Genomic DNA, 16,936 nt, shown 5'->3' on the forward strand with positions numbered 1-16,936 from the left:
TGGGAAATTAGACTGATATGTACCTGTCCAAACCCCTACAACTATTCTCTCATTGGTTCCCCCTCTTCCCGTTCATCCTCCTCACAATTTGCAAAATGTGTGAAACAGAAGTTGAAATGTGCTGATTCTCCAAGTGGGGAGATTCTAAGTAACGTGGCTGGAATGGTGAACAGGAGCACCAGGAGAGGATAAATGAGCTGCATTTTAGACACATCTCCCGATCACATGGTGTACAGTCCTCTGGGTTTTCCATGCATGTTTTAGCTGTAGGAAGATCCCTTGAACCTGCAGATTTGGGACCCATTGAATGGGTACCAGGTAGTATTACTTTAAAGGGTGTGCATTTCCTCACCCAACCTCACATTTCTCTTAGTGCAAACAGTTTCCAGCCTTATGTCTCATCCTGCTGTGGGTCTAGATGTGTTCAATCCATGTTGCATCACCGTCCCTGAGGAAAAGTTGTAAGAGGTTTTCTCTGTCTCTCTGTCGTTTATGTTTTTCAATTTATTACTATATTGGTTACAGCTGATTTTCAAAGCTCTGTTTCTTGCTGCTGTACATCCACTTAATTCACGTACAGAGAGGCATCAGTAAATTCTTTTTCAGATTCTTACCAGTCGTATATATTCTTTTCCGGTGACTTGAGTGTGCTGAGTGCAGTTCTTTTAGCTACCGTGTAGGCCTTGTTGATTATCAGTTTGGTATTTGGAATGGTATCTTTGCTAATTTCAACCTCCTGGATGATGCCTCACCCCTCCCCACCTTTCCCGTTTAGCAGCCTTATGTGTGTTTTCTACATATTTGACTATGTTTTTGTTTTGTAATTTATTTCATGTGTAGCCATTTTGGATTCCACCTTTAAGTGATATCTTATGATATGTGTCTTTTTCTTTTTGAATTATGTCACTTAGAATGATCATACGTAACTCCTCCGGAGTTGTTACAACTGGCCATATTTCATTGATTTCCAGGCTGAATAATATTCCACTCTACCTAAGTACCACATCTCTATCCATTTTTTCTCTCCAGAGGCATTTAAGTTATATCCTAGTCGAGGATCTTTTAAACAGAGAGGGGGTAAACATTGGGGTGCTTGTGTCCTCTCGATTTTTGTTTTTCCCAAGATATACGCCCATGAGTGCAAGTGCCCTATGCTCTGTAGTTCATTTTTTAGATGCTTTAGTAAACACAATACACTTCTCCAGAATGGCCGTTGGCAATATACATTTCCACTATAAGTCTCACAGGGCTCCCTCTTCTCCTTGCCCTGTCCTGCATTTCTGTTGTTTACGCTTTATGAGGATGGCTCTTCTGACTGAGGCGAAGTGATATCTTTTGTCGTATTGACTTCCAGTGCCCACCTGTTTGGTTGGCTAAAAAAGTGTATGCCCTTTTCTTGAATATATACAGAAAAAAACGCATACACCCTTTTTGGCCAACTGCAAAGTTGGCAATGTTCAGCTCCTTTTTTGTGCTTAATAGCGAGTCCTTTCTACCTCCTCAAATCCCTTTCCTGCCATTCTCCCTTGCTTACAAGTCCTTTTCTCTGACTTTCCTCAAGACATTTTTCAGTGATGGATATTTTCAACTCTGCAGTTTCGTGAATTTTACTGCCCCTGAGTTCCATTGTTCAACTTGTGTTTATGGGAACTGGCCACAAAGCAGCGGGATTTCCTCAAGCCCTATACTGTTTCCATGGGCAACCCTAGCCTTTGGTCAATTCGTCTTCCTGATTGGAAATTAGAGTGACATGTGCCTGTCTGAACACCTAGGACTTGTCTCTCATTGTTCCTCATCCTTCCGCTTCATCCTCTGGACAAATTCCAAACTGTACGCAACAGGATGTTGACAGTGCTGACCTCTCCAAGTGGGGAGGCTGTTAGTAAAGACGCTGGAGGGGTGAACCCGAGCACCAGGAGATGAGGAGATGAGATGCCTTTTCCAAACTCTTCCCGATCAGACGGTATACCATCCTCTGGGTGTGACAGACATGTTTTAGCAGTAGGAAGAGTCCCATTCATGTAAGGAGAACACCAGGGCTTTTTCAAAATCAGTGTCTCCCCAAAACCCAAACTGGGGAATTTTTTAAGCTACGGCTACACATATGTTCATTAAGGGCCTTGGGAAGTAGGCAGAGTCCAAACTTTAGATGATTGAAGTCTTCAGGGTCAGAAGCACTCACCACCAGCTTCCCTTAGGTTACACCTTAACTGTCATTGATAGATGATGTCAATAAAAATATCTATTCTTTTTCAGATTATTTCCCCTTATAGGTTATTGCAAAATGTTGAGTGTAGTTCCCTGTGCTATACAGTAGTTCCTTGTTGATGATCTATTTTATACATAGCAGTGTGTATGTGTTAATCCCAAACTGTTAATTTATCCCTCCTCCCACCTTTCCCCTTTGGTAATAATAAATTATAAGATTTTATACTTCTCAGAAATGGGGGAGCTGAAAGAGAGGTATCATTTTCAATGGAAAAGCATTTAAAACAAGATTGAAGCTTTAACCAAGATTATTAGATGTACATCCTTGGAAAGAAATCACTTCGTTTCTCTAATATTGACCTGACAAATAAGACAAACCTTTTCACTGAACTTGCTTATAATAAAGTGATGGAAATATCAAATGGAAGTGTTAGAAACATCTTATTTTACCCGAGCCTTATACACTGTTCTATGTTAACTACAGTTTGGCTCACACATCTGTTCATTGAGGTTACAATAGTCTCAATTTCTGTTACTGATCCTCCAGAGTGGACCCCAACAAGTGTCCCCCTGCCCAGTGTCATTGGGGCCAACAGATCGAGACTGAGTTTGGTTCACAAGCAAAGGAAACTTTATATTTTGATCAGAGAATGGAGAGGTGAGAGCATGCACTACCCCGTGGGCTGTGGGCTGGGCTGCTGTGTAGAGATCCTGTCAGAGTCAGTGGGAGGGAGGGGGCGGAGCTCTCGAGGGCCAGGTTGGCTGCAGCTCAGGCTCTATATCGCGGAGTCTGCACTGGGCCCCAGGAGCTGATGTGTCGTCCCAGCCATTCTGCACTAGGAAATCTGGTCTGAAGTGCCGGGTGTGGAACCTCTGCATGCGGGACCCTAGGAGCACATGAAATTAGACAAAGCACAAAGGATAAAAAAGGTTAGACTTGACTTTATTGCCCAGATTCTATTTTTATCTCCCAGGGATTTTTAATGGGCTTTGCTGGGGACAAACCCCTCCTCTGCCTTTTGTCCCGTTCCTCATTCTTGGAGTGCTGAGGGTGCAGACCCTTCTTCTGTAACTGCTGAGTGCTGAGTTGGGAGCCCTCATACCCGGGGGCGAGGGTCAGAGCTTCTCCCCAGCAGCCTCCAGGTGACGTTGATTGTCCCCAGGCCCCCTGCCTCCCTGCTCGTCCACCTGAGCACCAGCATTGGAAGTGTTATAGATTCTAATGACCTTTAAGGGTCCAGGAAAGAGATGTGCAGAGACGCTGTGTGGGCCGGTTTCACCCCGCCCCACATTTGTTTGGCCACCTTAGGCTGACCATTTCTGCCAGCCAAGATGCTCTGACCAGTAGTCTGCGCTTTCTTCAATTAGGCCCCTGAATTAACGTACAAACAGCACCAGGTGTCAGAGCCCTGCCCGCTCAACTCCCAGACAGTCCAGGGTCAGTGGTGATCAAGGACCATGATGGCCACTGAGTCAACAGCCTTTTGAAGTAAACAGGAGTCCAGCCGGTCTTATTGGCCACCATCATCACGGTGTCTGTAGGCTTTTCTATGGTGACAGTGTGGTATACGGTTCCCCCGAAAAGATTATTAGCTCCCCTCTGGGTGCAGTAAGTCCTGCAAGCAGTAGTTACTCTTTTGGGACACACTCTTGTTGTTTTATGAGAGAAACTCCAGGTCAAGTGATGTTCACACGAGTCGTCATGGTGCCCTGTTGCCCCCGGTTATCTCTCTGGATGTTGGAGTTGGAGGGCCTCCTCACTCGAGGTTGGTGTGCCCACGGAGCGAACCCTGCAACTTCAGGGCATGGTTGGTGGTTAGGATCACCACGTGGGGTCCTTTTCCCTTAGGAGGGAGGTGGCCTTTTGGGCTGCTGATTTCCAGGTTTTTAGATACCGCCAGTATCTTGGCCAGATGTGGCTGTGGGCCAAGCCCCTTGGTGACCGTAGTTTATCCTAACTGGATGGCATTCTTGCATTGTTCCATTTCAAGTGGTCCCAGTTTTTGCACTAATTCTCCAATGGCGATTCACCTTTCACCGGGAATGTAAAGGTCAAAGGGTTTAGCTAAATTAGGGAGTTCCAGGGCAAGGGTCTGAATTGACTGCTCTTTCCATTCTTGAAAGGCCACTTCTGGATTCTATTCAAAAGGATCATCATCTTTTCCTTTCAGTGTTTCATATAGAGGCCCAGCTAGTAGACTGTAGTTAGGGTTCCAGAAGCAGCAAACCCTGGCCTCCCCAGGAACCCCTAAGCTGTCTTCTAGTTTTAGAAAGGGGTAAGGCTGCAAATGGTTTCTTCCCTTTCCTGGGATGGGCTTCTCCGACCTTCTGTGAGAATGAAGCCCAGGCAGGTCACCGCAGTCTGTGATATTTGAGCTTTTTCTTGGACAACTTCTATCCTTTATTGGCTTGGTAGTTCAGAGGCCTCCTTAGTAGGGCTGGCGATCAGAATGTCGTCTGCGTACTGAAGGAGGGTTTCCTTTTCCAGAGGTAGAACTTTTAGGTCTTTAGCTAAGCTTTCCCTAAAGATGGTGTGGGAATTTTTGCACCCTTGGGGCAAGACGGCCCGGAAGTATTGTTTTAGTTGTACGTTGAGTCCTGCCACTCACAAGCCAAAATTTCTTGTGACTCTGGGACTAATGGAATGCAAAAGAAGGCATCATTGAAGACTAATACGGAATACCATGTCCTGGTGGTTGGTAGAATGACCAGCAGGGTGTAGGAATTAGGAGCAGCTGGAGGTATATCCTCGGTGGCTTCACTGACTGTCCTGACATCCTTTACCAGGTCCCCAGCAGCCCATGGGGCTCTCGTGGTCAGACCAATCCCAGAATATGCAGCTCACCTGGGCAGGTATCCCACCCCCACCCCAGCCCACGGGGCTCTCATGGTCAGGCCCCTCCCAGGATACAGGGCTACCCTTGCAGGTACCGTGGCAGGGCTGGGCACACAGGAACCGTGCACATAGCCCTCATTGCAGAGCACCCCCAGCTCACCTGTCGCTCAGAGCTGACACAGAGCACCTCAGAGCAGGACTTGAACTAACAAACAGCAGCTGCGACAGGTCTGTGACCCTGGGTATCACTCTGTGCAGCCTCCCTCCACCTGGTCTTCCAGAGACTTCCACTGCACCCGGGGCACCAGGCCTCTGTCTCCAACCACCACCCACCCCTCCTCTCCCTGACTCCTGGGTTCCTCTCACTAGGAGAGGGTTTTCTTGAAGTTGTCTCCCACTCATGGGCCAGATAAAATGATTAGAAAACAAGCCAAAGCTGCAGCCCCTTGTCTATCCTGACTCTCAGGAGCCCACACCTGTTCCTTGGACCTGGCCGGTTCAGCAAGTTCCATTTTCTGCAACTGTGAGCCCCTGACGGGTGATGATTGGCTGACCTGGGCAGCCTTACCGTGCCGGCCAGCCCTCCCCAGGTGTGCCTGGGTTGAGATCAATATAAATACCACTCCAGGCAGCAAGAGCCCCTGCAGCCGTGCCTGACGCCATTTTCTCTGCCCTGTCAGCAGTCTCGGGGCTGGGCTGGTGGGAGGGAGTGAGAGGCCACGGGTTTGTGGGTGGCCCAGTGTGAGTGGGGCTCTGCTGGACTTTCTGCAGCAGTTGCCACGCTGCCACCTGCTAAAGAAGAGGATGTGTCACCCATACCTGCTGCTGGAATTTCTCCCTGGGCAGAGGTGGGGAAGGAAAAAAGCAGTGGGGGCAGGGACAGGACGGGTATCTCAGGCAGGGAAATGGAAATCTTCCAGAAGAGCACCCAGGGCCAGGACCATCCTGGCTGGCCTGCAGGCACCAAGTCGGCCGGCATGCTGTCACTCATGTGGCTCTATGGCCCTTCCTCTAGGCTTTCAAGTCCTTGTATATATTCAGGTGTTTTACCTGGGATGGGTGGGAATAGTTCAGCAGCAACTGGTCTGGGGCTCAGCTCACATTTACTCACAGATGCCTCGGCACGGTGCCCCAGCTTTGCAATGAGGACGCTTGTTGCGTGGGGGCTGCTGGCTGAATGGGAGATGATTCCCCACCACTGACCAACTTCAGAATTGTTTACAACTGGAGCAAGTGCCCTGATACGGTTTTCCTCTGTGGAACTGGTGGGTTCTGTGTTTTTTTTCTCTTTTTCGTTTTTGGTTCAAGGTAGATTTTATTCCTCTTTTTTGTATTTACAGATATAAGCATGGAAATAATTTATTCATATAAATACATGTATGTGAAGGGAATAATTGTTTTTTCTGTTTTATTATTTAAATTTTATTTCTTTTTAATTTTGAATTTTATTTTATATTTTTATACAGCACGTTCTTATTGGTTATCTATTTTACACATATAAATGTATACATGCCAATCCCAGTCTCTCAACTCCTCCCACCACCACCACCCCAACAGCTTTCCCCCCTTGTTGTCCATACTTTTGTTGTCTACATCTGTTGCTCTATTTATGCCTTGCAAAATGGTTAATCTGTACAGTTTTTCTAGGTTCCACATATATGCATGAATATACAAGATTTGTTTTTCTCTTTCTGACTTACTTCACTCTGAATGACAGTCTCTAGATCCATCGACGTCTCTACAAATGACCCAATTTCATTCCTTTTCATGGCTTAGTAATATTCCATTTTATATATGTACCACAGCTTTATGCATTCGTCTGTCTGTAGGCATTTAGGTTGCTTCCATTACCTCGATATTGTAAATAGTGATGCAATGAACATTGCGGTGAATGTCTCTTTTTGATTTATGGTTTTGTCTGGGTATATGTCCAGTACTGGGATTGCTGTATCATATGGTAATTCTATTCTTAGTTTCTTAAGAAATTCCATATTGTTCTCCATAGTGACTGTTTCAATTTATATTCCCAACAATAGTGGAAGAGGGTTCCTTTTCTCCACACCCTTTCCAGCATCTTTTGTTTGTAGATTTTCTGATGATGCCCATTCTATCAGGTGTGAGGTCATACCACATTGTTGAGTCCATTTTGTTGAGCAAGGGGTAGGTCTTGTCTATTACATATTTGGCATATGGAACGGTATCTGTGCTAAATTCAAACTCTGGTTTTATGCAGCACCCCAACTCACCTTCCCCCTTAAGCAAGCATAAGTTGGTTTTCTAAATTTGAGACGCTCTTCTGTTTTATAATCCAGTTCCTGTGTAGCCAAGTTTACATTCCGTGTATTAGTGATATCTTATGATGTTTCTTTTTCTGTGTGACTTATTTCACTTAGAATCATCATACCTGAATCCACTCATTATGCTGCTACGGGCCTGATGACATAGATTTCATTGCTGAGTGATATTGCATTGTACGTAAGTACTACAACTTCTTTATCCATTTTTCACTTTCTGCGATATTGAACTTGTACCATAAACGAGGTTCTTGTAAACAGAGCCGTCCGAAACTTTTGGGTGGCTGTGTCTTTTTGATTTTACTTTCCCTAAGCTATAGGACCATAAGTGGAAGTGCCCTAGGCTCTGTTGCTTTGTTTTTTAGATGTTTCAGGAAACACCATACACTTCTCCCGAGTGGCTGTTGGCCATTTACATCCCGCCCATCAGCATACAAATGCTCCCAGTTCTTCATGGCCTGTCCTGCCTTTCTGGTTTTTACACTTATTTCAGATGGCCCTTTTGACAGGGGGGAAGTGAGATTTCATTGTAGTGCAGATTTCCTTTGCAAGCTTGCTTGGTTGGCTAAAAAGGGCTTATGCGTATTTTCCTGAATTCAGGAAAAAACGCATACGCCCTTTTTGGCCAAGTGCATCATTGTCGAAGTTCTGCCTCTTTTCCTATGCTTTAAATGCAATTCCAGTCTACCTCCTGAAATCGGTTGCCTGCAATTCTGCCCCGCTTTCAAGTCCTCTTGGCAGCCTTACTTCAGTATATTTTTGGACGATAGCTGTCATTTATAACTCTGCAGGTTTGTGAATTACAGTGCCCCTGAGCTCCTTTCTTCAACTCGCTTTCTTGTGAGCTGGCCACAACACCGCAGGGTTGCTTCAGGCCCTAATCTGGTTCCGGCACGGCACGCTGAGCCTTTGGTTAATTCCTCTTCCTGGTGGGAAATGAGTGTTAAATTTGCCCGTCCAGACACCTCCAGCTAGTCTCTCATTTGTTCTCCCTATTCCTGTTCATCTTCCGCAGAAATTGCAAACTGGGCCAAACAGGAGGTTAAAGGCACTGACTCTCCAAGTAGGGAGAGTGTTAGTAAAGCGTCTGGAATGTTGCACCCGAGTACCAGGGTACGAAAACAGACATATTGGAACACGTCTCCCGATCACACAGTTGATCATACTCTGGGTTCCACATGCATGTTTGAGCTGAAGGAAGAATCCCTTAAACCTGGAGAGTTGAGACCCGTGGAATGGGTACCATGCAATATGACTTCAAAGGGTCTTCATTTGCTCACCGAACCTCTCCAGTCCTATCACTGCTGCGTTTATGCCACTGCACACAGGCTGGATTCTCTTTCGGAGACATAGCAATCCGTAGGTTTTAAGATACTTACTAGTCAGGTACATTCTTAGGCGTTTAATATGGGCTGTTCAGTCCATTTCGTTGAGCAAGGAGTAGCTCTTGTCTATTCCATATTTGGCTTAAGGAACTTTATCTGTGCTCATTTCAATCTCTGGTTTTATGCAGCACCCCAACTCACCTTTCCCCTTAAGCAAGCATAAGTTGGTTTTCTAAATTTCAGACCCTGTTCTGTTTTGTAATTCAGTCCCTGTGTAGACAAGTTTACATTCCATGTATTAGTGATATCTTATGATGTTTCTTTTTCTGTGTGACTTATTTCAGTTAGAATCATCATACCTGAATCCACTCATTATGCTGCTACGGGCCTGATGACATAGATTTCATTGTTGAGTGATATTGTATTGTAGGTAAGTACCACAAGGTCTTTATGCATTTTTCACTTTCTGCGATATTGAATTTGTACCGTAAACGAGGTTCTTGTAAACAGAGCCATCCCAAACTTTGGGGTGGCTGTGTCTTTTTGATTTTAATTTCCCTAAGCTATAGGACCATAAGTGGAAGTGCCCTAGGCTCTGTTGCTTTGTTTTTTAGATGTTTCAGGAAACACCATACACTTCTCCTCAGTGGCTCTTGGTAATTCACATCCCGCCCATCAGCATAACAAGGCTCCCAGTTCTCCATGGCCTGTCCTGCCTTTCTGTATTTTACACTTTTTTCAGATGGCCCTTTTTACCAGGGGGAAGTGAGACTTCATTGTAGTGCAGAATTCCTTTGCAAGCTTGCTTGGTTGGCCAAAAAGTGCATATGCGTTTTTTCCTGAATATATTCAGGAAAAAACGCATACGCCCTATTTGGCCAAGTGCATCATTGTGGACGTTCTGCCTCTTTTCCTATGCTTTAAATGCAATTCCAGTCTACCTCCTGAAATCGGTTTCCTGCAATTCTGCCCCGCTTTCAACTCCTCTTGGCAGCCTGACTTCAGTATATTTTTGGACGATAGCTGTCATTTATAATTCTGCTGGTTTGTGAATTACAGTGCCCCTGAGCTCCTTTCTTCAACTCGCTTTCTTGTGAGCTGGCCGCAACACCGCAGGATTGCTTCAGGCCCTAATCTGGTTCCGGCACGGCACGCTGAGCCTTTGGTTAATTCCTCTTCCTGGTGGGAAATGAGAGTTAAATTGGCCCGTCCAGACACCTCCAGCTAGTCTCTTATTGGTTCTCCCTATTCCTGTTCATCTTCCGCAGAAACTGCAAACTTGGCCAAACAGGAGGTTAAAGGCACTAACTCTCCAAGTCGGGAGAGTGTTAGTAAAGCGTCTGGAATGTTGCACCCGAGTACCAGGGGACGAGAACGGAGACATTTTTGAACACGTCTCCCGATCACACGGTTGATCATACTGTGGGTTCCACATGCATGTTTTAGCTGAAGGAAGAATCCCTTAAACCTGTAGAGTTGAGACCCGTGGAATGGGTACCATGCAATATGACTTCAAAGGGTCTTCATTTGCTCACCGAACCTCTCCAGTCCTATCACTGCTGCGTTTATGCCCCTGTACACACGCTTGATTCTCTTTCGGAGATATAGCAATCCATAGGTTTTAAGATACTTACTAGTCAGGTACATAATTAGGCGTTTAATATGGGGTTTTGAGTCCATTTCGTTGAGCAAGGAGTTGCTCTTGTCTATTACATATTTGGCTTAAGGAACTTTATCTGTGCTCATTTCAATCTCTGGTTTTATGCAGCACCCCAACTCACCTTTCCCCTTAAGCAAGCATAAGTTGGTTTTCTAAATTTGAGACCCTGTTCTGTTTTGTAATCCACTTCCTGTGTAGCCAAGTTTACATTCCGTGTATTAGTGATATCTTATGATGTTTCTTTTTCTGTGTGACTTATTTCAGTTAGAATCATCATACCCGAATCCATTCATTATGCTGCTACGGGCCTGATGACATAGATTTCATTGCTGAGTGATATTGCATTGTACGTAAGTACCACAACTTCTTTATCCATTTTTCACTTTCTGCGATATTGAACTTGTACCGTAAACGAGGTTCTTGTAAACAGAGCAGTCCCAAACTTTGGGGTGGCTATGTCTTTTTTATTTTAATTTCCCTAAGCTATAGGACCATAAGTGGAAGTGCCCTAGGCTCTGTTGCTTTGTTTTTTAGATGTTTCAGGAAACACCATACACTTCTCTCTAGTGGCTGTTGGCAATTTACATCCCGCCCATCAGCATAACAAGTCTCACAGTTCTCCATGGCCTGTCCTGCCTTTCTGGATTTTACACTTTTTTCAGATGGCCCTTTTGACTGGGGGGATGTGAGACTTCATTGTAGTGCAGATTTCCTTTGCAAGCTTGCTTGGTTGGCCAAAAAGGACATATGCGTTTTTTCCTGAATATATTCAGGAAAAAACGCATATGCCCTTTTTGGCCAAGTGCATCATTGTGGACGTTCTGCATCTTTTCCTATGCTTTCAATGCAATTCCAGCCTACCTCCTGAAATCGGTTTCCTGCAATTCTGCCCCGATTTCAAGTCCTCTTGGCAGCCTTACTTCAGTATATGTTTGGACGATAGCTGTCATTTATAACTCTGCAGGTTTGTGAATTACAGTGCCCCTGAGCTCCTTTCTTCAATTCGCTTTCTTGTGAGCTGACCGCAACACCGCAGGATTGCTTCAAGCACTAATATGGTTCCCGCACGACACGCTGAGCCTTTGGTTAATTCCTCTTCCTGGTGGGAAATGAGAGTTAAATTTGCTCATCCAGACACCTCCAGCTACTCTCTCATTGGTTCTCCCTATTCCTGGAAATATTCCGCAGAAATTGCAAACTGGGCCAAACAGGAGGTTAAAGGCACTGTCTCCCCAAGTCGGGAGAGTGTTAGTAAAGCATCTGGAATGTTGCACCCAAGTACCAGGGGACGAAAACTGAGACATATTGGAACACGTCTCCAGATCACATGGTTGATCATACTCTGGGTTACACATGCATGTTTTAGCTGAAGGAAGAATCCCTTAAACCTGGAGAGTTGAGACCCGTGGAATGGGTACCATGCAATATGACTTCAAAGGGTCTTCATTTGCTCACCGAACCTCTCCAATCCTATCACTGCTGCGTTTATGCCCCTGTACACAGGCTGGATTCTCTTTTAGAGACATAGCAATCCATAAGTTTTAAGAAACTTACTAGTCAGGTACATTCTTAGGCGTTTAATATGGGGTGTTGAGTCCATTTCGTTGAGCAAGGAGTAGCTCTTGTCTATTACATATTTGGCTTAAGGAACTTTATCTGTGCTCATTTCAATCTCTGGTTTTCTGCAGCACCCCAACTCACCTTTCCCCTTAAGCAAGCATAAGTTGGTTTTCTAAATTTGAGACCCTGTTCTGTTTTGTAATTCAGTTCCTGTGTAGCCAAGTTTACATTCCGTGTATTAGAGACAACTTATGATGTTTCTTTTTCTGTGTGACTTATTTCAGTTAGAATCATCATACCTGAATCCACTCATTATGCTGCTACGGGCCTGATGACATAGATTTCATTGGTGAGTGATATTGCATTGTACGTAAGTACCACAACTTCTTTATCCATTTTTCACTTTCTGTGATATTGAACTTGTACCGTAAACGTGGTTCTTGTAAACAGAGCCGTCCCAAACTTTGGGGTGGCCGTGTCGTCTTGATTTTAATTTCCCTAAGCTATAGGACCATAAGTGGAAGTGCCCTAGGCTCTGTTGCTTTGTTTTTTAGATGTTTCAGGAAACACCATACACTTCTCCCCTGCGGCTGTTGGCAATTTACATCCCGCCCATCAGCATAACAAGGCTCCCAGTTCTCCATGACCTGTCCTGACTGTCTGGATTTTACACTTTTTTCAGATGGCCCTTTTGACCGGGGGAAAGTGACACTTCATTGTAGTGCAGATTTCCTTTGCAAGCTTGCTTGGTTGGCCAAAAAGTGCATATGCGTTTTTTCCTGAACATATTCAGGAAAAAACGCATACGCCCTTTTTGGCCAAGTGCATCATTGTCGACCTTCTGTCTCTTTTCCAATTCTTTAAATGCAATTCCAGTCTACCTCCTGAAATCGGTTTCCTGCAATTCTGCCCCGCTTTCAAGTCCTCTTGGCAGCCTTACTTCAGTATATTTTTGGATGATGGCTGTCATTTATAACTCTGCAGGTTTGTGAATTACAGTGCCCCTGAGCTCCTTTCTTCAACTCGCTTTCTTGTGAGCTGGCCGCAACACCGCAGGATTGCTTCAGGCCCTAATCTTGTTCCGGCACGGCATGCTGAGCCTTTGGGTAATTCCTCTTCCTGGTGGGAAATGAGAGTTAAATTTGCCCGTCCAGACACCTCCAGCTAGTCTCTCAATGGTTCTCCTTATTCCTGTTCATCTTCTGCAGAATTTGCAAACTGGGCCAAACAGGAGGATAAAGGCACTGACTCTCCAAGTCGGGAGAGTGTTAGTAAAGCCTCTGGAATGTTGCACCGAGTACCAAGGGATGAAAACTGAGACATATTTGAACATGTCACCTTATCACACGGTTGGTCATACTCTGGGTTCCACATGCATGTTTTAGCTGAAGGAAGAATCCCTTAAACCTGGAGAGTTGAGACCCGTGGAATGGGTACCATGCAATATGACTTCAAAGGGTCTTCATTTGCTCACCGAACCTCTCCAATCCTATCACTGCTGCGTTTATGCCCCTGTACACACGCTTGATTCTCTTTCAGAGACATAGCAATCCATAGGTTTTAAGATACATACTAGTCAGGTACATTCTTAGGCGTTTAATATGGGGTGTTGAGTCCATTTCGTTGAGCAAGGAGTAGCTCTTGTCTATTCCATATTTGGCTTAAGGAACTTTATCTGTGCTCATTTCAGTCTCTGGTTTTATGCAGCACCCCAACTCACCTTTCCCCTTAAGCAAGCATAAGTTGGTTTTCTAAATTTGAGACCCTGTTCTGTTTTGTAATTCAGTTCCTGTGTAGCCAAGTTTACATTCCGTGTATTAGTGTCATCTTATGATGTTTCTTTTTCTGTGTGACTTATTTCAGTTAGAATCATCATACCTGAATCCACTCATTATGCTGCTACAGGCCTGATGACATAGATTTCACTGCTAAGTGATATTGCATTGTACGTACCACAACTTCTTTATCCATTTTTCATTTTCTGCGATATTGAACTTGTTCTGTAAACGAGGTTCTTGTAAACAGAGCCGTCCCAAACTTTGGGGTCGCTGTGTCTTTTAGATTTTAATTTCCCTAAGCTATAGGACCATAAGTGGAAGTGCCCTAGGCTCTGTTGCTTTGTTTTTTAGATGTTTCAGGAAACACCATACACTTCTCCCCTGTGGCTGTTGGCAATTTACATCCCGCCCATCAGCATAACAAGGCTCCCAGTTCTCCATGGCCTGTCCTGCCTTTCTGGATTTTACACTTTTTTTCAGATGGCCCTTTTGACCGGGGGGAAGTGACACTTCATTGTAGTGCAGATATCCTTTCCAAGCTTGCTTGGTTGGCCAAAAAGCGCGTAGGTGTTTTTTCCTGAATATATTCAGGACAAAACGCATACGCCCTTTTTGGCCAAGTGCATCATTGTAGACGTTCTGCCTCTTTTCCTATGCTTTAAATGCAATTCCAGTTTACCTCCTGAAATCGGTTGCCTGCTATTCTGCCCCGCTTTCAACTCCTCTTGGCAGCCTTACTTCAGTATATTTTTGGACGATAGCTGTCATTTATAACTCTGCAGGTTTGTGAATTACAGTGCCCCTGAGCTCCTTTCCTCAGCTCGCTTTCTTGTGAGCTGGCCGCAACACCGCAGGATTGCTTCAGGCCCTAATCTGGTTCCGGCACGGCACGCTGAGCCTTTGGTTAATTCCTCTTCCTGGTGGGAAATGAGAGTTAAATTTGCCCGGCCAGACACCTCCAGCTAGTCTCTCATTGGTTCTCCCTATTCCTGTTCATCTTCCGCAGAAATTGCAAACTGGACCAAACAGGAGGTTAAAGGCACTGACTCTCCAAGTCGGGAGAATGTTAGTAAAGCATCTGGAATTTTGCACCCGAGTACCAGGGGACGAAAACTGAGACATATTTGAACACGTCTCCCGATCACACGGTTGATCATACTCTGGGTTCCACATGCATGTTTTAGCTGAAGGAAGAATCCCTTAAACCTGGAGAGTTCAGACCCGTGGAATGGGTACCATGCAATATGACTTCAACGGGTCTTCATTTGCTCACCGAACCTCTCCAATCCTATCACAGCTGCTTTATGCCCCTGTACACATGCTTGATTCTCTTTCGGAGACATAGCAATCCATAGGTTTTAAGATACTTACTAGTCAGGTACATTCTTAGGCGTTTAATATGGGGTGTAGAGTCCATTTCGTTGAGCAAGGAGTAGCTCTTATCTATTCCATATTTGGCTTAAGGAACTTTATCTGTGCTTTTTCAATCTCTTGTTTTATGCAGCACCCCAACTCACCTTTCCCCTTAAGCAAGCATGTTGGTTTTCTAAATTTGAGAACTTGTTCTGTTTTGTAATCCAGTTCCAGTGTAGCCAAGTTTACATTCCGTGTATTAGTGATATCTTATGATGTTTCTTTTTCTGTGTGACTTATGCCAGTTAGAATCATCATACCTGAATCCACTCATTATGCTGCTACAGGCCTGATGACATAGATTTCATTGCTGAGTGATATTGCATTGTACGTAAGTACCACAACTTCTTTATCCATTTTTCGCTTTCTGCGATATTGAACTTGTACCGTAAGTGAGGTTCTTGTAAACAGAGCTGTCCCAAACTTTGGGCTGGCTGTGTCTTTTTGATTTTAATTTCCCTAAGCTATAGGACCATAAGTGGAAGTGCCCTAGGCTTTGTTGCTTTGTTTTCTAGATGTTTCAGGAAACACCATACACTTCTCCCAAGTGGCTGTTGGCAATTTACATCCCGCCCATCAGCATAACAAGGCTCCCAGTTCTCCATGGCCTGTCCTGTCTTTCTGGATTTTACACTTTTTTCAGATGGCCCTTTTGACCGGGGGGAAGTGAGACTTCACTGTAGTGCAGATTTCTTTGCAAGCTTGCTTGGTTGGCCAAAAAGGACGTATGCGTTTTTTCATGAATATATTCAGGAAAAAACACATACGCCCTTTTTGGCCAAGTGCAGCATTGTGGACGTTCTGCCTCTTTTCCTATGCTTTAAATGCAATTCCAGTGTACCTCCTGAAATCGGTTTCCTGCAATTCTGCCCCGCTTTCAAGTCCTCTTGGCAGCCTTACTTCAGTATATTTTTGGACGATAGCTGTCATTTATAACTCTGCAGGTTTGTGAATTACAGTGCCCCTGAGCTCCTTTCTTCAACTCGCTTTCTTGTGAGCTGGCCGCAACACTGCACGATTGCTTAAGGCCCTAATCTGGTTCCGGCACGGCACGCTGAGCCTTTGGTTAATTCCTCTTCCTGGTGGGAAATGAGAGTTAAATTTGCCCGTCCAGACACCTCCAGCTAGTCTCTCATTGGTTCTCCCTATTCCTGTTCATCTTCCGCAGAAATTGCAAACTGGGCCAAACAGAAGGTTAAAGGCACTGACTCTCCAAGTCGGGAGAGTGTTAGAAAAGCATCTGCAATATTGCACCCGAGTACCAGGGAACGAAAACTGATACACATTTGAACACGTCTCCTGATCACACGGTTGATCATACTCTGGGTTCCACATGCATGTTTTAGCTGAAGGAAGAATCCCTTAAACCTGGAGAGTTGAGACCCGTGGAATGGGTACCATGCAATATGACTTCCAAGGGTCTTCATTTGCTCACCGAACCTCTCCAATCCTATCACTGCTGCCGTTATGCCCCTGTACACACACTTGATTCTCTTTCAGAGCCATAGTAATCCATAGGTTTTAAGATACTTACTAGTCAGGTACATTCTTAGGCGTTTAATATGGGGTGTTGAGTCCATTTCGTTGAGCAAGGAGTAGCTCTTGTCTATTCCATATTTGGCTTAAGGAACTTTATCTGTGCTCATTTCAATCTCTGGTTTTATGCAGCACCCCAACTCACCTTTCCCCTTAAGCAAGCATAAGTTTGTTTTCTAAATTTGAGACCCTGTACTCTTTTGTAATTCAGTTCCTGTGTAGCCAAGTTTACATTCCGTCTATTAGTGATATATTATGATATTTCTTTTTCTGTGTGACTTATTTCAGTTAGAATCATCATACCTGAATCCACTCATTATGCTGCT

Source organism: Orcinus orca, chromosome 6 (assembly GCF_937001465.1).
Source record: "Orcinus orca chromosome 6, mOrcOrc1.1, whole genome shotgun sequence".
Classification (NCBI taxonomy): Eukaryota; Metazoa; Chordata; class Mammalia; order Artiodactyla; family Delphinidae; genus Orcinus; species Orcinus orca.